The sequence below is a fragment of the Halichoerus grypus genome, chromosome 14 (genome assembly GCF_964656455.1).
Source record: "Halichoerus grypus chromosome 14, mHalGry1.hap1.1, whole genome shotgun sequence".
Lineage (NCBI taxonomy): Eukaryota > Metazoa > Chordata > Mammalia > Carnivora > Phocidae > Halichoerus > Halichoerus grypus.
The window spans coordinates 22136731-22159823 of record NC_135725.1 but is presented as its reverse complement, the minus strand read 5'-3'; the positions used below and the strand labels follow the sequence as shown (position 1 = coordinate 22159823).

Genomic DNA, 23093 nt, shown 5'->3' with positions numbered 1-23093 from the left:
ATGTATTGTATCACACTGATTGGTTTGCAGATGTTGAACCAACTTTGCAGCCCAGGAATAAATCCCACTTGGTCGTGGTGAATAATCCTTTTAATGTACTGTTGGATCCTATTGGCTAGTATTTTGGTGAGAATTTTTGCATCCATGTTCATTAGGGATATTAGTCTGTAGTTCTCCTTTTTGATGGGGTCTTTGGTTTTGGGATCAAGATATTGCTGGCCTCGTAAAATGAGTCTGGAAGTTTTCCTTACATTTCTATTTTTTGGAATAGTTTCAGAAGAATAGGTATTAATTCTTCTTTAAATGTTTGGTAGAATTTCCCTGGGAAGCCATCTGGCCCTGGGCTCTTGTTTGTTGGGAGATTTTTGATTACTGCTTCAGTTTCCTTAGTGGTTATGGGTCTGTTCAGGCTTTCTGTTTCTTCCTGGTTCAGTTTTGGTAGTTTATACGTCTCTAGGAATGCATCCATTTCTTCCAGATTATCTAATTTGCTGGCATAGAGTTGCTCATAATATGTTCTAATAATTGTTTGTATTTCTCTGGTGTTGGTTGTGATTTCTCCTCTTTCATTCATGATTTTATTTATTTGGGTCCTTTCTCTTTTCTTTTTGATAAGTCTGGCTGGGGGTTTATCAATCTTGTCAATTCTTTCGAAGAACCAGCTCCTAGTTTCGTTGATCTGTTCTACTGTTCTTTTGGTTTCTAGTTCATTGATTTCTGCTCTGATCTTTATTATTTCTCTTCTCCTGCTGGGTTTAGTCTTTATTTGCTGTTCTTTCTCCAGCTCCTTTAGGTGTAGGGTTAGGTTGTGTTTGAGAAAGGTTTCTTAAGAAAGGTTTGTATTGCTATATACTTTCCTCTTAGGACCGCCTTTGCTGCATCCCAAAGATTTTGAACAGTTGTGTTTTCATTTTCATTTGTTTCCATGAGTTTTTTTAATTCTTTTTAAATTTCCTGGTTGACCCATTCATTCTTTAGTAGGATGCTCTTTAGCCTCCATGTATTTGAGTTCTTTCCAACTTTCCTCTTGTGATTGAGTTCTAGCTTCAAAGCATTGTGGTCTGAAATTATGTAGGGAATGATCCCAATCTTTTGGTACCAGTTAAGACCTGATTTGTGACCCAGGATGTGATCTATTCTGGCGAATGTTCCATGTGCACTAGAGAAGAATGTGTATTCTGTTGTAAAGCCCAGACTCTTAACCACCTTTATAACTGTACAAAAAACTAAGGAAGGAAAATTCTTCTAAATCTTGCACTTGATAAAAGTATAATTTATATTATTCTATAATTAACCTGAATGCATCCTACTTCATCTAAAATAATAATATCACAGTATCAGCCAACCAACAATTAGCTCTGTTTTGTGGTAAGTTTTTGTTTAGCAGTGATGGCTCATATATGACAGTCTGTATATTTTATTTTTTAATCTTAAGGTTAAGAAATTGAGCAAAGCATGTTTATCCTATTTCTTCTGAAGGTAAAAAGTAATTTCTGAGGCACTAAATACAAATGATTGGCCAATCACTTATAGAAGAGGAACCTCCCCTATCAGATTCTATAATCACATCTGGTTTTGGAAAGAAAAAAAAAAAAATCTCTGTTTAAAGAAACATTTTCCTGTTAATATCTAAGGTTCAAGACTCCTTAGATATGAAATGAAGTCCTGAATGGGGTTTGGCTAGAATTATTTAAATAATTATTTGCTTTTAAATCAAAAGTGTAAGGATTTGAAAATAATTTCAAGGGATGGCTGTCAGTGGCTGTCAAACACTTTATGGACATGGAACTTAAATTTTCATAGCATTTCATTTCATAGAATTATTATGTCAAGACCAACCAAAAATAGGGTGATAATTCCTCTAGTTTGTATCATTAGAAATCTTTTCTAAGACATATGCTCATAAGATGATTAAAATTTTGAATCATGACACAAAATAGATGATTCATAAATTACACATGTATCTGCATTGTTACAAAACTGTTTTGGACTTTCTGTGTACATAATGTATTCTCAGTGTCCATAACCTACATTTCATTTTCAAAAGAAGCCAAAGTTTCAAAAAGAAGCCATGCATACCTTATCTTCATAGAGAGTTCATATGCATCCATTTATGTCTGCAATGAAGAAGGTGATAACAAATGAAAAAAAAAAAACAGATAAAGAAAACTACAACTTTCTTATTTCCTTCTGGTCCCATGTAGTTACCCAGGTAAAGGGCTTTGTATAGCAGCAAGAATTGAATTCAATAGGCCTGTGTACTGTGAAATTTAGGATTAGAAATGAATTTAGGAAGACATCTGCTTTCAAGAGAATCTCATCCCTTCACTGTCCTAAACTTATGGCTTTTTCTGGCTGCCGTGTTCACCCTGTTTTTCCCCAGAGGACATTATTACTCTTCCTTCATGCCTGAAAAAGGAGAGTGGGTCACCGATTTTTGATGTAAGTATTCCTGACTGTTTTGAGAATCAGCTGAAGTCTGTGGTCACTTTCCCTAACAAAAGTATATGTAATTAAAGATATAATTGTTTATAAATGATATTGTGGCTCACATCTGTGGATCTCAAATTTCAACTTCAGGTAGATCACATTTATTCTTGGTCTTTGCAGATACTGTATCATTATTTGTATTATTTAGAAGACACAAGTGGATCTAAATGGAATTATTTCAAGCAAAAGTACAAAAACCTTGAATTTCATGATATATATGTATGTAATTTCATTATACATAAAATTTCACTATACATAAAGTCTTATTCTATATTAAGTGCACTGGAGGTTTCATGAGCTCATTGAATTGTAGCTGGAGGGTCCTTGAGCAGGTGAGGTGGAAGTATGGATTATGGTGGACATAGTGCAGTTGTTTGACATGGATGTTTTAAAGGTGGTGATGAAAAGGTCTAGGGTTTGTTCATGAGATGGGTATCTGAAGAGGAATGGAGGATAATATTATTTTAGGTTAGAAAATCAAGACACTGAGTCAGGGTATTACTTCATTCATCCATATGGATGTTGAAGTGACTGAGAAGTGCTAACAGGTGTAGCGGTTGAGAGCCAGGGGAATGACAAGATGTTGGTTGATGGCAGCTACAAGATGAGGTAGTGGGTGGTAGAACCAGATGGTACAGACTTTAAAGATCTGTTTTTTGTTTTGTTTTGTTTAGTTTTTATTTTTGTTTATTTGTTTCTGATGGAGGAAAAAGAAATAGTTTGGAAGTGGCAATGGGGAAGAAGAACAACTACTAAATTTCTTGTGGCCAAGGTATATGGGTTATGAAAGTAAAATATTTCTACTCAAGAGCAATATTCTTAGGGAACAGCCAGGTTTCAGTTAACAAAACAACAATAACTCACCTTTATTGAGTAGTTAAGATGTGTCAAGCTTTGTTCTCAATGTTTTATAAGAAGATTAAAGGCATGCTCAGTAGGATTTAAAATGGAAGGGATTTGTAGATCTCACATTAGGACTCAGTGAAAGGGTTTGTGAAGGAGGAAAGGATGATTGGATCATGTTGTTTAGTATATGCCTATGGGGATAAAAGCCCTTATGACTTGTACTTGTTACTCAAAGTGGGGTTCATGGAACTGCAGAGTCAACATTACCTAGGAGAGTATTAGAAGTGTAGAATTTTATGTCTCTTCTTAGACTGACTGAACCAAAGCTGCATTCATAAAATGTATCCCCCAGTGATGGATATGCACATTAAAGTGTGGGAGGCATTGCTTTAAAGGACTAATTGGTCTTTCAATTAAGAGGAATAACCTAATAAGAATTAGGAATTTAGAGGATGAGATTTTAGGGAGACTATGAGAATACATGTCCACTTTTAAGAGACTTGTAAGTAAATCTTTGTGCATATGATGTTAGTATGTGCTGGGTACAAACAAAGGCATAACAGAAGCATATTACAGTCAGTTGACTTGAACATAGGCTGCCACTCCAAGGAAACCACTGATTCATAGGTAGTTGGCATTTACGTGGACATCTCCCCCAGCTACAACAACACTGCTCATTTGCTTTGTGGTTTGAGTGAGTGCGTGAGCTGGACTTGAGTAGAAATTTCCAAGATAAAAGAAAACTGCCTATATGAAACTCTGACAATAAATAAAGGCTTGAAAATATTATGATAAACATTATCTTGTTTCTTTTCTCTACTTATTTCATCATTTAGACTTATTTTAGGAAGAGCCTCTCTGAGCCCAGAGAACAGAATAGAGATTTGTCTTAGATTAACTTTTGTTTTTAGGGTATCTAACATAGTATTTAGCCATTATGGATACTTGATGGATATTTGCTTATAAGAACAGAAAAAAAGAAATTGTGGAACGCTTTCTATCTGTGCCAAAAGCATACCTCAAAATCTTTATATATAATCTGATAGTGTAGCTAATAAAAATGAAATAATTCTGATTTCTTTGCAAGGAGTTACATCGTGATGAGATATTACAGTTAGGTTCTTAAGATGAAGATAACAGACAAACCCACTACTGTATTAGGAAGTCCTTTTAGACCTTAGGAAATGCCAAATTGACTTTTAATTACTTGGACAATTACTGAAAATCATATAATCTTTGATTATTTTGGAATATGAATGATACTCTCCGGTTTTCTAGGAGTAAGATGATTTAAGATTTGGAAGGTGGCACATTTAATCAGAGGCTAATCCATTTTATATAAAATTGAGTAAGAATGTAGAAAAATGGAAATTTCTCAGTTACTTACAGCTACTAGAATTTAAATTATTTGAAAATAAATACATGTGACTCAATGACACAAGTGTACTCCTCCTTTTCAAGAAAGAAACATTTGTCAAATTAAAAATCCTAGTGATTACGAGACAATGAAAGATAGTGAGTTTAATCCAAGAAAAGGAAGTGCTAAAATTTATTAAATACAGTTTCAGTGGCCCCAATTAATTGCTTCCCTCTATCATGCTGTTTGTCCTGTATTTTTGTGGTCCCTCGTACTCTGACTCTGCGCTTGACTAAATGACTTGGTCAGTGGATGCTATGCCACACAACACATAGAAATGTGCATGACTGGCCTTGCTTTCTCTCCATCTTCTGCCTTCATCATGAGAAAGTGCCTGGGTTAGCCTGATGGATAATGACATGGAATAGAGTTGAGTCAGCCCAATTGTCCCAGTGGAGGCTCAGACCTGTGAGAGAGCCCAGCCAAGTTTAGCAATGCTGCCTAGTCAACCCAAAGCTGCCAACTGACCATAGGTGAGCTCTGCCATGCACAGCTCAGATGAGCAGAATACCTACCCAATTAAAAGAATAATGAGCAAAAATAAATACTTATTTTTATATGCACCTGACATTTTGTGGTTGTTTGTTATGCAGTACTATCATGGCAATAGACAGCTGATATAAAGAAAGGGTTAGCATCCTACAGTTCACTTGCAAGATATTACCCTCATGTTTTGGTTTGTGTTCAGAAATTACACACACACACACACACACGCAAATGGAAGCACATGGATTCAGGCTGAGTAAAATTCCATTAGAATATTTTTAAATGTGTGAAAATAAAGAATAATAGAAAACATGATATAAGTGGGAAAGTGGTTTCAATGCATGCATAAAAGAGATGCCTATTTTTAATGAGACTTTGGGCTTCAACATTTGCTTACATTTGTGCTGATATATACTTCCTGTATGGGGAACTCTCCCAATAGTGTTATTTCTATCATACATGACATATATGTATGCTAACAGAGTCCCGCTTATAATGAGTACAGTGTGTTCAAGCTATAGTAAGATCATTTGGTAATTATTGTTATTGATGTTATAAAATTTTACCTTAATGCTGATATGATGAAAACAATAATAGCTAACACATATAGCATTTATTATATGCCAGGTACTAGTCTAAGTTTTTTATACATATTAAATCATGTCATCTTCATAGAAATCCATTGTGGTAGCTATAGTGACTTTCACCATTGATAGATGAGGAATCTGAGGCACAGAGTGGTTGAGTGACTTGCTCAAATTCACATAGGATAATAATTGGTAGAGCTGGGATTTGAATCCAAGTAGTCTGACTGTAGATCCCACACTTGAACATGCTGCCTTTCAAATTTGTATTAGGGATATCTTTTCATTTACTAAAAGGAACACCCAAGTGAGGAGAGAGCACAAGTGAGGAAGAGCAGTATCTATTATATTTGCTCAATATAAGACCGTTCTTTTTTTCCTTCTAAGTAATTTAACTTAGAAAATGAAATAATTTTACATGCCTTTGGTAAGAGGTCACTGATCAGGTTTCTTCAGGGTAATAACTCTTTCTTCTGTTTTTCTCATTGTTGTAGTTAGATGTGCTAATTTATATGGTTCATTGGTAATGTGTGATATAGCAGATTGGGTAGGAATAATAGGCAGGAATACAAGAGGAATAATGAAAAGGCATAAAGTAGTTAGGATTAAAACCTTAAATCTATGATGAGACTATGTTAGGGACCTCATTCTTTAACCCAGTAGTTCTCTATTTTTAGTACACATATGACTCATCCTGCAGAAATCTGGATTTCACCTTCAGAGAGAGTCTAGTTCAACATGTTGAGATAGGTGAAGAAATCTGCATTCACAAAGCACATCAAGGCAGTTCTTATGCACATAGTCTCTGGAGCAGCACTGTCCAATAAAACTCTCTGTGGTGATGGAAATGGAATGTCTATATCTGTGCCATCTACATTTAACACTGTTCAGTTGAGGAACCAAAGTTTTAATTTTACTAAATTTAATCTTAATTTTAAGTAATTTGAATTTCAATTGTAATAACCACATGTGGCTAGTAGCTTTTGTATTGGACAGCTTTAGAGTAGGGGTCAGCAAATAATGCCCATTTATTTACATATTGTTTATGGTTAGTTTCACTGTACAAGAGCCAAGTTGAATAGTTGTAACAGATACCATATGGCTTGCAAGGCCAAAAATATTTACTATCTTTTCCTTTACAGAAAGCGTTTTCCATTTCCTGGTTTGGAGAGAAAGGAAACAATGTTCTGTAATCTGGGTTTTCTTTTGAAGGTAATGAGGAACCAAAGAGATTTTTTTTTTTATAGGAGGTTGTGAATGGGTTGAATAATTTTATCTATTTTGCAAGGTGCTATCATGGGCAGTTTTGGTATATTTTACTAGAATCACAATAATCAAGACTTCAAATAACTGGTATTTCAGACATTGCTTTTTTTTCATATCTTGATATTCTTGGGCATATGTATAAGATTTTTTTTAAAAAGATTTTACTTTTAAGTAATCTCTACACCCACTGTGGGGCTCAAACCTACAAATCTGAGATCGAGAGTAACACACTCCAGCAACTGAGGCAGCCACATGCCCCCATATATATAAGATTTTGAAAATTGTCTTAAGGGCTTTGCTAATTCTATCATCTCCATAATTTTGGATCTATTTATATTGGTTGACTTTTCTCCTGGATAGAGATTGGATTTTCCTCCTTTTTTGTAAGCCTAGTTATTTTTCATTTGGTGTTGACATTGTGACTTACTTTTTTGAGTGCTTGATTTTGTTAGATTCCTTTAAAGAGTGTTGGGCTTTGTTTTGGCATTTAACTTGGAATTAATTCTATCTTTTTGAGGCTTACTGTTAAGCTTTATAACGTTAGTTCTGGTAGTCTTTGTTCAAGGACCATTTTAGCCCCACTAGTAAGGTAAGACACTTCTGAAGACTCTACCTTAGACCCTGTGTATTATGAAGTCTCTCTACTCTGGCAGGTGAGATGCCAACTATTCTCCACCCTGTTTTGGCTCTGGGAATTGTTTGGCCTATTAATTTCCAGTTCTTTTTTTTTTTTTTTCTGAGGTCTCGTAAGTTTTCATCAACACATGCATGGATCAGTACTCAGGCAGACACTAGAAAGGAACTCTCTTCAGGTCTCCAGAGCTCTTTGAGTAGTTTCTTCTCCTCCAGCACTGTGTCCTGCAAATTCTAGCTGCTTCAATTTTTTTGAACTCTGATCTCTGTTTCCTTAACTCAGGAAGACCTACCTGCTGGGCTCTGAGTTCCCCCATCTCTGCTCTGCAGACTAAGAAATGCCTCCAGACAGAAAGCTGGGGCAATCATGGTATTTGTTTAATTTGTTTCCCTTCACTCAGGAATCAATTTCCTGTGCTGCAGATGTGTTGTTAATGTCTGAAAACAGTTATTTCAAATGTTTTGTGTGTCTCTAAATGTTTATAGTGGGACAGCAGTTCCCATAAGTTAATTCTTCATGGGTAGAAATTAAAGTAAAATAATTAATATTTAAATGGCTTAAAATATCTTTAATAACAAAATAAAATTAGTTTAAAACAGGAGCATGTATTTTTAAGTGTTTAATTATTTAGTTAGAACATTAATATAAAGTTTAAATTATAAATTAAAAAAATTTATAAACCTTTTAACCAAGTCAATAAGAAATTTTACATGTACAATTTGTTCCTCATTTTCCTTTTCATATTTATTCATGATCTGGAGGAGGAATACATTCTCTATTAATTCAAACTGTTCCTCAGCTTGAATGATTTGTCAAGGGAAAAAAATTCTTTCTATGGTTGTAGAAGGAACTATTCTTGTAAAACTAGCTGGTTCTCTGGCTGTTTTATAACAGTTCTTGAGTCTCTGGTGAATGTAGATGTTTTAGTAATTTCTTTTTATCAGTGAATCTCTTTAAAATCTCATCAGCAAATCTATATTTTCCTGAGTGACTCACCTTTAACCTTCAAATCGATTCTAGTTATCATAATAGATGAATTATTATTGGAGTTTTATGTCTTAGTTAGTCTGCCATCGTAGTTCAAGTTTGACCCTAGAAGCAAGTGTGAGAACTTTGGCAAGGCAGTGAAGTATAGCACGTACTTCTCTTGCCTATTTGTCAAAAATTTCTAGAATATCTTCTCATATACCTTTTTATATCATTAGCAGTTAGAAGCATAATTCCATAGTAATACTGTGACCTTTAATGTATCTTAAAAACCCCTTTAATGTAACATTCAGTGTTTTAATGAAGTGTTTTAAGCATAATTAACATGTTCTCTAGATGGAAAAAGATGTTTAGTCATTGTTTCAGCCACCCTGATTTATTTTCTCCTTGGCATTTTGAAGGAGAAAAAAAAATGATGAGATACATAATAAAAACAAATTTCTGTTTTGTTGATTGATGGAGGCTTGTCAGTTTAAGGCCTATCTCTTAGCCAACTGAAAAGGATGGAACCTTCTGTGAAAGGGATACTGCAGCTGAAATAGATCAATGAATTGGAGACTAACGGTTCAATCAAGATGCTGAAGTCTGAGATTGGACACCAGTGTGAGGTTATAAATCTTATAGCTGCTATATTATTGCAGCAATGTTCCTATTGAGGAACATTGAAAGAAGTGGGAAAATAAGATAGAGTACAGGTAGACAACAGATCATGGAATGGTCATGAAGAGTTTAAGAACCAGAGGAATGACAGAAACCCACTTCAATCTAATTTAATTCGCTGAAAGGCTCAGCTGACCTGAAATGACTATTGAGACAATGTATTTAATTTGAGACAATGTATTTCACAGGGTAGACATCTGTAGAATACTCTGTTGGATGTCACTTATGAAACTAATGTTTATAATATAATAGCATTATATACTATCACTTTTTCAATTTTTGTTTTTTTAAGTAGGCTCCGTGCCGGGCATGGAGCCCAATGTGCACCTTGAACTCATAAACCTGAGATTAAGACCTGAGCTGAAATCAAGGGTTGGATGCTTAATTGAGCCACCCAGGCACCCCCCACTTTTACAGGTTTATATCTATCTATCACCTATCTCTGTCTTTATGGCTCTCCATCTAGTGGGAAAGAAGATATCAGGGGGAAATTTTTATTTACTTTATTCAACATTCCTCTTGTTCTTCTCATAGTGCTTTGTATTCCTCAGAAGTGCTGTGGGAACATTATTTAAGCATATCCTGATATGTGAAGCCTCTAAAGGAAGAATTTACTTTTGTAACTTAAAGCATGCACATATATGAATATATGTGATTGAAGGTATGAAATTGCTCATATTCAACCAGTTTTGACCTACAGAAATAGCAATTTCATATGATTCAAGCTGGTATTAAGCTCACATATGAAAATGTTAAAAACAAAAATGTTTGGCATTTGCCAAAACGGTAAATACACTTGAGTCTGAGTTGGTGCTATTTCTAGATAAAGAGCCAATAGCTTAGCTCCTGTATCTTGCTTTATGCTTTGGACTAAATTGAAGGGCTAAACAACCTCAAACAAATCATCCCTCCCCCAAATACAGAAGTTTCACAAACTACTTCCAAACCACCTTGGATTTTCTGTGTGGATCGTCCCAACTTGATTTCTAAAGAACTCCCATGTTCTCTTTCATTTTCTAGCTTAAGAGTCAGATTAACAAAAGAGTCAAAGATTCCCATTACTCCCTGCCATTTTTCTATTTCATTGTTTTTTGGATAAATAGACCTGTGAAGAAAAATAAATATCTTAAAATTTTCCATTGTAATTGTTGATTTTTAAATTTCTTTTAATTTTTTCTTTATTCTGTCAATGTTAACTTCGTATATTTTGAAATTATGCTTTTTTAAAAAAAAGATTTCATTTATTTATTTGAGAGAGAGCAAGCACAAGCAGGGGGAGTTGCAGAGGGAGAGGGAGAAGCAGGCTCCCCGCTGAGCATGGAGCTCCACACAGGGCTTGATCCCAAGACCTTGGGTTCATGATCTGAGCAGAAGGCAGATACTTAACCGACTGAGCCACCCCGGCACCCCTGAAATTATGTTATTAAGTGCACATGTTTAGTATTTCTATACTTCACTGTTGAATTAATCCTAAATCATTATTATTTTTTCATTTTTGGTAATACTACTTGCCTTAAAGTCTACTTAGTCTAATGGTACTATAGGTATACCAGCTTTTTTTTTTTTTAAGATTTTATTCATTTGACAGAGAAAACGAGAGAGGGAACACAAGCAGGGGGAGTGGGAGAAGGAGAAGCAGGCTTCCCGTGGAGCAGGGAGCCTGATGCGGGGCTCGATCCCAGGACCCTGAGATCATGACCTGAGCCAAAGGCAGATGCTTAACGACTGAGCCACCCGGGTGTCCTGCATACCAGCTTTCTTATTGCAGTGTTTACAAAGCACATCCTTTTCTTTACTTTTACTTTCACCTATCTTGGTCCTTTTTTTATAAAGCAAATAGAATATATTTAAGTTTGTTTTTAAAAATCTAGTTGAACAATCACTGTCTTTTAATTGGAGTATTTGGTATATTTACATTTAAGGTAGTAATGTGGTTCATTTTACATCTACTGTCTTGCTCCTAATTTTTTATTTGAAGCGTCAGTCCTTTTTCCCTTTCATCTTGCTTTCTGATCTTCAGAGAGTTTAAAGAGGGTGTTGTATGATCATAGTTGTGTACCAGAAAGATCACATAGCAGTTTTGGAGGGAGCTGTTATTTGGATAATGGGACAAGTCAGCAGGCTATGGGTAGTGAAATGATGGTGGCCCAAGTGAAGGCACTGATTATAGGAATGAGAGGAGGGACCATGTTTGAGACATATTTTATAGGGAGATTCTATAAGACTTGGGTGTTGACTGGAGATAGGGACTGAAAGAGAAGTCTAGAATAATTTGTTTTCTTCTTGCCTTCCTTTGTTCATCTCTGGTGGTCTCAACATGTTGGTCTCAGTAAGTTGGGGGCTTTTCTACTTTTCAATTGGATCTTACCCAGTTGGGTGTGGAAACTCCACCTAGTAGTTGATATCTACTCTACTCCCATGACCTAACTGTAGAATCCTGGCAGTGACGCCTTTTTCCTCATAGATCCACCATCATTACAGGACTGTTTCTGAGCTATCTCACTGCTTTTCTCCATAAGCGTAAAGGGCCGTGCTGAGGAGACGGATTCCACCAATGTCTTTGACAGTCAAATTGACTTTCTTAAGGAGCTTTCTCCCCCAAGATTTTATTCATCAAGGTATCAAAGTATTTCATCAGAGGTAATTAAATGCAGCAACTCCAAATTGCCTCAAGCAGGAGACATTGGAATGCACTATACAGGTTTGTGTGTTCCCAGCGTTAAGTATCCCAAGAGGAGAAAAGAAAGCCTAATCTGTCAGCAGTAGCCATACAATTCTTGGTCCCAGAGACTCATATTAATACAGTGACTGCCTTTGGCCCAGATGTCTGATTTTGTAAGAGGCCTTGGGGGGATTTTTAAATATATTTGTTCTCATGAAAATGTTAGCAATTGGTTAAGTAAGGCTGGAGCCAGAAAAATTAATTTTCAGTTTATTTGGAGATTTTATTTTAAAGTCTCTCAGTTTCTTAGAGCTATCTGCCTCAGTATTTATTTAGGCTAATAATATAATTTCTAATTTTTATTTAAAGGGATATCTCTGGAGTTTTGCCCTATGAAGATACTTGGATCATTTTGGAATGCGGACTAAATGTTGCTGCCAAGAGGCTACTGTTTTGGTTTATATGCATATGATTTCAAAGGAATTGATAAGTCCCCCCAAAAAATAAGTGGTGGAATGAGCCCATCTTCATACATGGGAATTTTGTCTTCAGAACAGCAATGGTGTTGCTGTGATTCAGTGAAATAAATATCAAATGTGTTCCTCCCAAACTTGAGGGGGTGTAGCTTGTTCACCTCTCTGTTTTGGTGTAATACAGATAAAATATCTGCTATTTCAGAGTAAGAAAGAAAATAGGGGCTCAAGTTATATGAGTAAGTTGCCCTAGTCCAGACACCTTGGTTGCAAGGAACAGAAATTTGCTACCTAAATTTGTCCAAGTAAAATAGGGGCTTATTTAGAAGGCTAAAGGAAACTCTCTTACATCAAAGAGCAGGACCCATACCTGGTTGGGACTCACTGGCCTGGAGCTGCATTCATGGAGACTCTGGAGCCCAGTTGCTGCAGGTCATGAGATTTCATGCTGATGTTTGGCTCTTAATATGACTTTGCATTCCCTCTGTATTTGTGTCCTTTTTGTTTCTCAGGCCTGATGAAATCACATATGGGGTTGGAAGTAAGCAGGAGAAAAAAAGCTGTGGCTGGTGACTGGGGGAGGGCTGAATACAGAACAGTCAAAGAAAGAGGTTGAGATTGGTTCTAACTGAGGCATATTGCTTTTAAATAAAAGAATTTTTATAATAATGCTAACATCTACCTGAATGAGCCATAATGCTAAACGTTCTACCCATTTTTTCTTATTTAATTCTGAAACAGTTATTTAAAGTTGAAAAGTCTATACCTATTTAAAAGATGAAGAAACTGGAACTCAGAGAAAGAAGGCAAATGATTGACCTGAAGTCACATTGCAATAAATGCTGGAACCAAGATTCAAATTCATGTCTGTCTGACTTTAAAGACTAAGCTTCTTAACCCCTATGCAATATGGTGAATTTGTCTTAATTAAAATTTACTCTTTGGAGGGAATTTTGCCTGTTTTACCCAAAGAGAGGAAGGAAGAGTAATATAAGAGTCTCCAATTACAGTATTTTGGAATCTGACCTGACAGTGTTGGGATAGTCAGGATAACAGAGTAAGTTGTACTACCGCTATAACAAGCAACTCTAAAACCTCAGTGGCATAAGAAATTAAGTGCCTATTTTTTATCACTCTTTGTGGGCCCTAAGCAAATATTCCTGGTTGTGACTGTCTAAGGTAGCTATCCTGCATTAGGTGACTCAAGAATCCAGGCTTCTTTCGTTTTGTACCTCTACCATTTTCGACACATTTTCTTCGAAGTCACTGGAGAAAGGGGAAAAGTGAGTGGTCTTAACTGCTTTGTCCTGGAAATGTCATTGTTGCTTTTATTCACAGTCTCTTGGTAAGAACTAGGCACACAGCCCTACCTAGAAAAGATATGGTGAATATCTGATCAGTTTCTGCCACATCAATGTGTAACTTAGAAGTATAGTTTTAAACTTCTAAGTGTACAATGGTTTTCTAATCATATTTTTGTTATTCTAATGTAATTGGATTGTATGAATAAAATGTAATCTGTAAAAGTAATAATCCTTTGAAGTTTATCAACATTACTTTATGACCCTGTATTCATTTTTCATAAATATTCCACTTACGCTTCAGCAGTAGGTGTATTTCACCATTTGGGGCACTAGTGTTCCAAATATGTCCATTAGTTCAAGCTTATTCATTGTTGGTAAAATTATCTGAATTCTTTATTTATTTATTTGCATGTTTGAGAGAATTGGGTAAAAATCTCCTATCATAGTAGAATATTTGTTTATTTCTCTTTGTAGTTCTGCTATCTTTTTTTTTATATTTTCTGGCATTCTGTAAAATATTTCACAGTTGTATTACATAGTGGCATATATGTATAATGGAATATGATTCAGTCTTAAAAATGAAAGAAATCCTGCCATATACACCAGCATGGATGAACCAGGAGGGCATTATGCTATGTAAAATATCAGTCATCAAAGGACAGTAGTGAATGACTCCACTTATATGAGATATCTAAAATAATTAAATTCATCAAAGTAGAAAGTGGAATGGTGGTTACCAGGGGCTGGGGCGGGGGGAGGGAAATGAAGAGTTGTTTGCTATTCAATGGGTATAAAGTTGTCCTTATGCAAGATGAGTAAGTTCTAGAGATCTGCTTTACAACATTGTGCCTATAGTTAGCAATACTATATTGTGCATTTAAAGTCAGTAGATCTCATATGAAGTGTTCTTAACACAAAGAAAGAAAGAAGGAGAAAGATTGAAAGAAAGGACGGGAGGGAAGGAAATGCTAAAAAAGTATTACATAAGTCATAAGTGGGTGATCAAAATTAAACGATTAAGACATAAATATTAAATTTAGATATCTAATTTAAAAAATACAATGATTTGAAGATGTTGGAAGTCAATTTGTCTTTCACATACTAGTCCTGTGGTAAGTGGAACAGTTGGAAAAGTGGATCCATACAGTCACTAAATAGAGACTAGATAGTCACAAAATAGGGACCTAGGTTTCTTTTCATTCGTTTGTCCATTACCCATGTGGTGTTGTCTATCAGTAGGGACAAAACAGGGGTAATGGGTGTGTCCATGCTCAGTTCCTTGAAAGGGGAAAAGAAAAAATTGTTACTTCTTAACTCAAACCATAATACTGTTATTGTGTCAAGTAGTCAGCACTTGATTGGAATTTATCCATATATTTGGTTCTTTCTATCTTATTTTTATGTTTTCTATGCTCTTCATTCTTTGTTTCATCTCAGACTTTCAGTCTCTAAGATCTTTAATTCTGTCTGAAAATTATCATTTAGAATGTTCTTATAGTGTCATGTTAGTTTCAGGTGTACAGTATAATGATTCAGCAATTCTATACATTTCTCAGTACTCATCAAGATAAGTGTACTCAATGTACTCTTAATTTTTTTGGAATGTTTTTGTTTTTCAGAAAAAGTCTTTATTTTAATCTCATTCTTATAAGACATTCAATTTCTCAATCCTATTTATGTCCAGACTGGTTAAGATTTCCTGTGTTGTGTCAAATTAAGCCACAGTTTCCACTCCTGATGCCATAAAATTCTAGGTGACAGTCATTTTCTCACAATACCTTTGAATATATTCTCCCATTTATCCTCTGGCTTCATTGTTGCTGTTGAGAAATCGATCCAATCATCATTTCTTTGAAGATATCTTTCTTATTCCTGACAACTTAAATTTTTTTTGGTTTTGCTTTTGTTGATAGTAGTATTCTTCAAATTCAGTAAGATGGATTTGAATGTGGATTTATTTTTATTTACCTTGGTTGGGTTTTACTGGATTTTCACAATCTGTAGATTGATATTGTATAGTCAGTTCTGGAATATTCTCAGCATTCAACTATCACTTCAGCCCTGCTTTTACTTCCCTCTCCATCTGGAAATGCCAAAGTGCCAATTAGATATATGATAGAAATTACAACTTTTATTGCTATCTCTTAAATATTTTTCATATTTTCTGTTTCTTTGTTTCTATACTGCATTCTGGATAATCTTTTCAGAAATATTTGCCAGTTCTATAAATTCCCTCTCCAGTTGCATCTTATCTTCTATTAAATTTGTCACTTGTGTTTTTAATTTCAGTTGTTACAATTTTTATTTTGAGAAATTCTTTTTCTTCTTTTTTTTAAATTTTGGTAATTTAAAACAGTTTCTTATTCATATTTTAATTACCCTTCTAATGTATTTAAGTATATCGAACATGTTTATGATAAACTCTTAAGGGAGGTTTTTACACCATCTGGTTTATACAGGCACTTTTCTTATAGACCTTTGGCAACTGATTTCAGATTTCCCTTGGGGTTTCAGTTTTAGAAGGGGCGGGAAGTTGATGTCTCCCATCAAATCCCCTCACCTTGGATATGCCCTTAGATATGTCTTCTATTTGCAGAAACCTGAAGGTCTTGAGAACCAAGGACAAAATCACCTGTATTAGGCAAATGCTCTCAGGGTAGAAGCTAGCTTCAGTGATAGGCTTATATCTGTGGATTCTTCTTCACTTTGTTTTTGATCCCAAGTATTTCTTTCTTTCCATATCATTAGTAGATTAAAAAGTTTTACAAAAAATTTCTTCCTGCATTTTTTTTTTAGCTGTTTTCAATAAGAGGATTGTTACTGGATAAATTGTATCTCTTAAAATTCATATGTCCCTTTAAATTCATAAATCCTAAGGTACTGGTATTGTGACTGTATTTGGTGATAAGGCCTTTAAAGAGGTAATTAATGAAGTCCTATGGGTGGCCCCTAATCCAGTATGACTGATGTCTTTATAGGAAGAGGAGATCAGGACACAGACACACAGAGGGAATATCATGTGAAGACACCATGATCAAAAAGAAGGTAATCATCTATAAGCCAAGAGAGGGCCTCAGAAGAAGCTAATTTTATTGACACCTTGATTTTAGACTTTTTGCCTCTAGAGCTGTGAAGAGACTTAAACAAATTTCTTTTGGTCAAGCCACCCAAGTTTTTGTACTTTGTTATATCAGCCATAGGAAACTAAGACCAGGATCTTTCGATATATTTGAAATGGTGGTCTTTCTGCCTTTCTTTAAAATAGTCTCTAAAATTAAAGTTGACCATCATAGCACATCCCTGGAACCAAAAGAATCCAGAATATTCTATTTTTTGTAACATTTTAAAAGATCATTTAAGTTAAATTATAGAACCATCAGTATTATATTTATCTTCTGCTTCTTTTTCAAGACTTGAATATCCTTTCTCTGTGGCCTAGTCAGATTATGGATGGAATAACAGCAGTAATTTCAGAAATCCTCTCATTCCTGTTTACTGATGTTCAAAAAGTTTAAACCTGTTTGACCATTATTTTTGTACATTTCTCTGTCATCTGCAAACATTTGGATGAAGGGATAATATGAATTGGAAGGAGTATGATGATTCTAAGAACACTTTCTTTCCAGGTTTAGCCAGTTCCCATTTGGGCTTAAATAGGAGACTAAGTAAATCTCCACAAAATTTCATCTATGTAATTTGAAACCTTAAGCATGGGGCCAGTACCTACCCCCATAACATCATGGAAGTCATATAATAAATCTTTAGGCAAGGATATCTCTCTCTCATTTTTTCTTGTTGTATGCCAAGTTAGATGAAGACTTAACCTGCTTGCTTTATCTGTAACTTGTAATGTGCATCTTCATATATATTGTATTTCATTGTTCAAGGTGCACATTCTCTGTCCTGACCTTTGTGTGCGTATATATATGAGATTTCTGAATCTCTTGGCAGTCTTGATCTTTCTTTGTCTTTTTTTTCTTTTTTTAAAGATTTTATTTTATTTATTTTATTTGAGAGAGAGAGAGCACAAGAGGGGGTGCAGTCAGAGGGAGAAGCAGACTCTTTGCTGAGCAGGGAGCCTGATGCGGGACTCAATCCCGGGACTCTGGGATCATGACCTGAGCCGAAGGCAGTCGCTTAACCAACTGAGCCACCCAGGTGCCCAGTCTTGATCTTTCTTGATGCTGGGGAATTTACCTGGGGTATGCTTTTAAGCTGAAAGGCATCTGCTAGAAATCATTTTCTCACTTAATTACTGAAATGGCCCTTCAAATGTAATTTGATATTAAATTCCTATACTATATTGTACGTTTCACTTTTTAAGAACACCAACACAATGGACAAATGTTTTCCATCAAATATGTTTGACGACTGATATTTTGATTTGCCAGTATAATGAAATGAGATTAGTGCTGCCAGATTTGCTTCTCCTCCCCAGCCCCCCTTCATTTTTGTTTAAAGAAATGACTGGTTAAATTACTAGGATTGGAGAAATGCAGCTGCTTTCTTTATGTGCTGCATAATTTTGCTCTCTTGATTTCCTGGTTTACTTGGCAAGGTTTCTAAGTCAATGTTTAAATAGGAAAATGTCCTGACCAACTGAAAAACCCTTGTGGTTCCTAAATACATTTATGAAGCAACAGTTGATAATTTCCCAAATAAGACAGTATTATAGTTGCTTGAAATGTGTAACTTACGCTTCTCTGGGGATCAGGACATTTTTAAATTTTGAATTGTTTTCTTGGTTGGGGCTCATTGCTGGCACTACCTTTTAGAATGTAAAGTCTAAATAATATCAGCTTAAGTTAGAGAAATGGCAATTTTCAAGATAAACAGTTTTTCAAGAAGGCTTTATAGCAATTGGTTCAGAAGAGGCAGGACGTAGGGTGGAGGAAGTTTCTTAGAGGAATTAAAGCTGATGATCTTTGACAGGCTAACATTTGTGAACTTTGTTCATTTCTGCCTCCTTAGGATCCATAATAATAAACTTTTCAACCAACATACTGGCCAAGACATTTCCATTTTGACAGCCAAATCAATTGGTTGTGCTGATAGAGTTTCTTTTTAGATGGAAGTAAGCAAAATTTTTCTTTTTAAATGTTGAAGCGGACAATCCTGACTAACTTTAAAAAAGGAAGTTGTAACTACAAACTACTTGTTTTTCTCTACTGACGCAGAAGAGGCTGACTCTACCCTCAACTCTGCTCATTAATTATGCCCCTTACCATGCTTGGCGATTGGATATTTGAGTCGTTCCCTGTCTTGGCCCTTTCTGCTGTCACTGTCCTGATTAACTTGTGTCAAGGGGGAAATATGATCAGGTAATCTTGGCTGTAGCTATGTGACTCATCTGCTGGTTGGACAGAATAAGAAACAAGTGAAAATGTCTATTACTCTACTTGCTGTCTTTGCCAGGCTGCCTGAAGAGTGCTAGAAGGCTGTAAATAACCCTTGGCTCATACTTGAGTCCTCCTTCTTTTAGGTCAGACTCTTGGCTGATGTGCAAGCCTTGCTGTCATCATAGAATCATGAGCCTACCTCTAAACCCCTTGATACAAGAGGAGTTCTGCCTGATGGTCTCAGTTTCACTGAAGGTGACATGACCGCCTGCTTAGGCCACAGGATGTTCTGCACTGATGAGAGTCTAGGCTTGTTATGTGTGTCAGCTGTGGGCTTAGATAGAGCTTAGCAAGTAAATTCCAGGAGAGGATTCACTGTGGAAACTATGTTGAGTATGAATACTCTTTAAAGCCCCTTAAGTCAGGGTTTTATTATATGACACTGTGTCTGTGTGAAAGAGTTCACATTAGAGAGGGAAGAGCAAGAAGAGATGAACAGTGAAAGGTGGTATGTATGTGTTTAAAAAAAAAAAGTTCTGGTGTAGTCCTGCTTCCCAACTATGTTTGGAGGCTTTCTGGCTTTGTGGATGAGGGTAGATATCAGACCACAGATGTTGCATCTTGCTTTTTTACAACACAGTTGAATAAGCACTGAATAATTGGGTGGCTTGTGGTAAGCTGTAATTATAGACTATGGTTCCATTTGCAAGAGGAAAATATTTGGACCTGATTAGATGCCTAAAGCATCCAATAAGTTACTAAAATATAAAAGTGACTTCAAAAGATGACTATTACAACTTTAATCCAGGTCACAATAGAGACTAAAAATCAACAGCCAACTTTCAAAATTTTTTGCTTGTTCTTGTATCCTCATTATTTAACCTGTTCGGTTAAAGGTTAGTATTTGGAATATGAGAACTGAATGTTGAGTGAAGATATAGGCCTATACATTGCCCCCTGATGATATTTAAATTTCATGTTCTCATCAGGTGCTATGTAGAGGGATAGTTGTTGATTTATGAAAACTGTCAGCCAATGATTCTTACATGCTTGTCTAGCCTTCTCCCCTACACTTACTCCATCTCCTCTCACTCTGCTGCCCTAGTCCTCTGTGCCAGTTCTAACCTCTCACTCCTCAGCCCCCTCCCCCATCATGTGTGGGAATTCCTGCTTCTGGTCTCGGGAATTCCTTCCTATCAGTAGGTTGGAACTAGAGGTCCTGACTACTGCACTGCACAACTGCGGGAGGCAGCACTCATATAGAGGACAGTGTGAATGGTTTTCCCTGGAGTTGTACAAAACACCTGCCTGCTCTCACTTGTGGTTTCCTTGGTGGCAAGGAGGTATGGAATGGGCCTAGCAGTGCCCAATGTCACTGCTACAACTCACGTCGGTGGCCCTGGCTTGCCTAGATGGAACTCAGGTTTCCTGTTGAATAGCTTCTACAGAACTCATTGTACTCTATGGTCTGGGGACATTATGGGGTAAAAAAGAATTACGTGGGAATCTGTATGTGTCTAGGCAGATGGGATCCAAGTTTTAAGCAACAAATTTAGGTTGGAAATTTTGGAATATCCCTCCTTGGTAATGTGGTTGTTCCCTGTGATAAATGCATCTGGTTCCTCTTCTGTGTGCTGGCTTTTTTCCGCCCTTTAATTGAATTTTATTACTACTACTATACATAATAATATTTTAGAGAAATGCGTAAGTGTGACATTATCATATATACTGGTGTGTTGTGGGTTTGGGGGAGCATTTTTTTCTTTTTTCTTTCCTTCCTTCCTTCTTCCCTCCCTCCCTCCCTCCCTCCCTTCCTTCATTCGTTCCTTCGTTCCTTCCTTTCCCTTCCTCTCTCTCCCTCTCTCTCTTCCACCCCCCCCTTTTGCCTTGGCTTACCTCTACCTCTATTCTGCCCCTACCCTGAGTGATTTATTCCTCTCGCCCCCGTATCCCTTGAGAGCCCAAGCCAGAAACCTTGTATGTTTCTCCTGTGTGTCTATGCTTATATGATTGCAGAGAAATATATGCTGCACACATACTCATATGTCTGCTCATATAACCATATATAAATATAATACAGTTTTTGGTTAATATTTCTCTTTCTTTTAAAAATATTGTATTATATACCCTTTTCTGCATCAGCTATTTCTTCTTAATGGCTGTACAATAGTTTCGTGGTGTAGATAGATGAAAGCTACCCTGTGGATGGACATTCACTTTGTTTCCTGTTTTGACAGTGTTGCAACAAACACTCTTGCTCATCTTTGCTCATATTTCTTGTGGTTAATAGTACTCAGATAATGGTACTTTCATTCACATAATTTCATCCATTCACATGGATCCCTAGGAGTGACTTGGCTCTGTTGAAATACATGAGGATTCTTAATTTAAATATAGATATTGCCAGGTTGTTTTCCTCAAAGTCTTTAATATTTCATTCATATTCTCACCAGCCATGTGGGGAAGTACTTTTGCCCCATATCCCTGGCAGCAATATGCATTATCAGACTTTTTCATTTTTGCCTGTCTAATATCTTCTTGTTATTTTAATTTGAATTTTCCGGACTGCTAGTTTATTGTAATATATTTCTTGGTTTTGCTTTTCTCTGAATTGCCTATGCTTCCCATCTTGCCCATATTTCTATTGGGTTGTTTTTCTATATTGTAAATTTAGAAGACAATAAGTATATTATAGATATAAATGCTCTGTTTTCCCCATTGCATGTGTTTTTTTTTTTACATTGGTTTTTTTTATTTAATAGATATTTTGCTGTTTTCCTACACATTTGAAAAACATGGAGCCAAATAGGTTTCTTTGTTTTTATAGTTTCTTAATGTCTAATCTCGGTTAAAAGGGTTTCCTCCACCTAGATTGTATAGCCTGTAAATAGCTATATTTTCTTTTCTTTTTTAAAAGATTTTATTTATTTATTTGAGAGAGGGAGAAAGGGAGAGGGAGAGCATGAGCAGGTTGAGGGGTGGAGGGAGAGAGAGAAGCAGGCTCCCCTCTGAGCAGGGAGCCTGATGCGGGGCTCAATACCAGGACCCTGAGCCAAAGGCAGACGCTTAACTGACTGAGCCACCCAGGCACCCCAGTAGCTATATTTTCTTATAGAACTGTAGTTGTTTTATTTTTTTGCCCTTAAATTCTTAATAAAACTAGTATTTTAAAAACAAACAACCTCCTTTTTCATTGAATTAAAATAGTGTATCTGTGCCACTAAATTTTCAAATATGTTGGCACCAATTTTGGTTCTCTATTCCATACCAATGATCTTTTGTTTATTCCTGGACCAATACCATATAGACTCAATCACAGTTGGCTTCAAAGAATCATGTAATATCAGGTAGGGCAAGTTTCCCCTAGCCATTCTTCCATTTTAAAAACTTATTTTCTGGGATTTATTTCTGGGATTTATTGCTTCCATAGAAAATTTTAAGGTAATTTTATCCAATTACAAAAAACTCCTTAAATTATATGTTTATATATGTGTGTATGTGTATATGCCTGTGTGTTTTTAGGTGCATGCATGTATGTGCATATATAACCTGTAATATGTATTTCATATATTTTATATACATATAATCTATAATAATATTTTCTATTGGTTTTTTTATAAATTTTTAAAAAGATTTTATTTATTTATTTGAGAGAGAGAGAGAAAGAGCAGTGAGGAGGAGCAGGGGGAGAGAGAGAAAGAAGCTGCTTCCTGCTGAGCAGGAAGCCTGATGTGGGGCTCCATCCCAGCACTGGGAGATCATGACTTGAGCCGAAGGCAGACACTGAACCGACTGAGCCATCCAGGCGCCCCTTCTGTTGGTTTTTGTTAGTAAGCATTGTTACTTTTAAATGGTGTCCTTTAATTCCCATTTTGCTTGAAATTCCTAATAAGAATGGCATTTGAATTTTAGGAAATCAATTTTCAGCATACTTGACAGGACCAT

At 35.9% G+C, this 23093-nt stretch overlaps 1 long non-coding RNA gene across 2 annotated transcripts in view; it reads left to right on the top strand.

Moving 5' to 3' along the window:
- Positions 1-23093, top strand: part of LOC144380059 (uncharacterized) — a 159776-nt gene that overhangs the window by 104708 nt on the left and 31975 nt on the right. Inside the window, exon 4 of one of the 2 annotated variants that reach the window (XR_013443809.1) lies at positions 12402-12706. The exons of the other annotated variant lie outside the window; for it this stretch is intronic. This is a non-coding gene — a long non-coding RNA (uncharacterized LOC144380059). Of the gene's footprint in view, positions 1-12401; positions 12707-23093 lie in introns of those variants that run through there. 2 annotated transcript variants of the gene reach the window in all.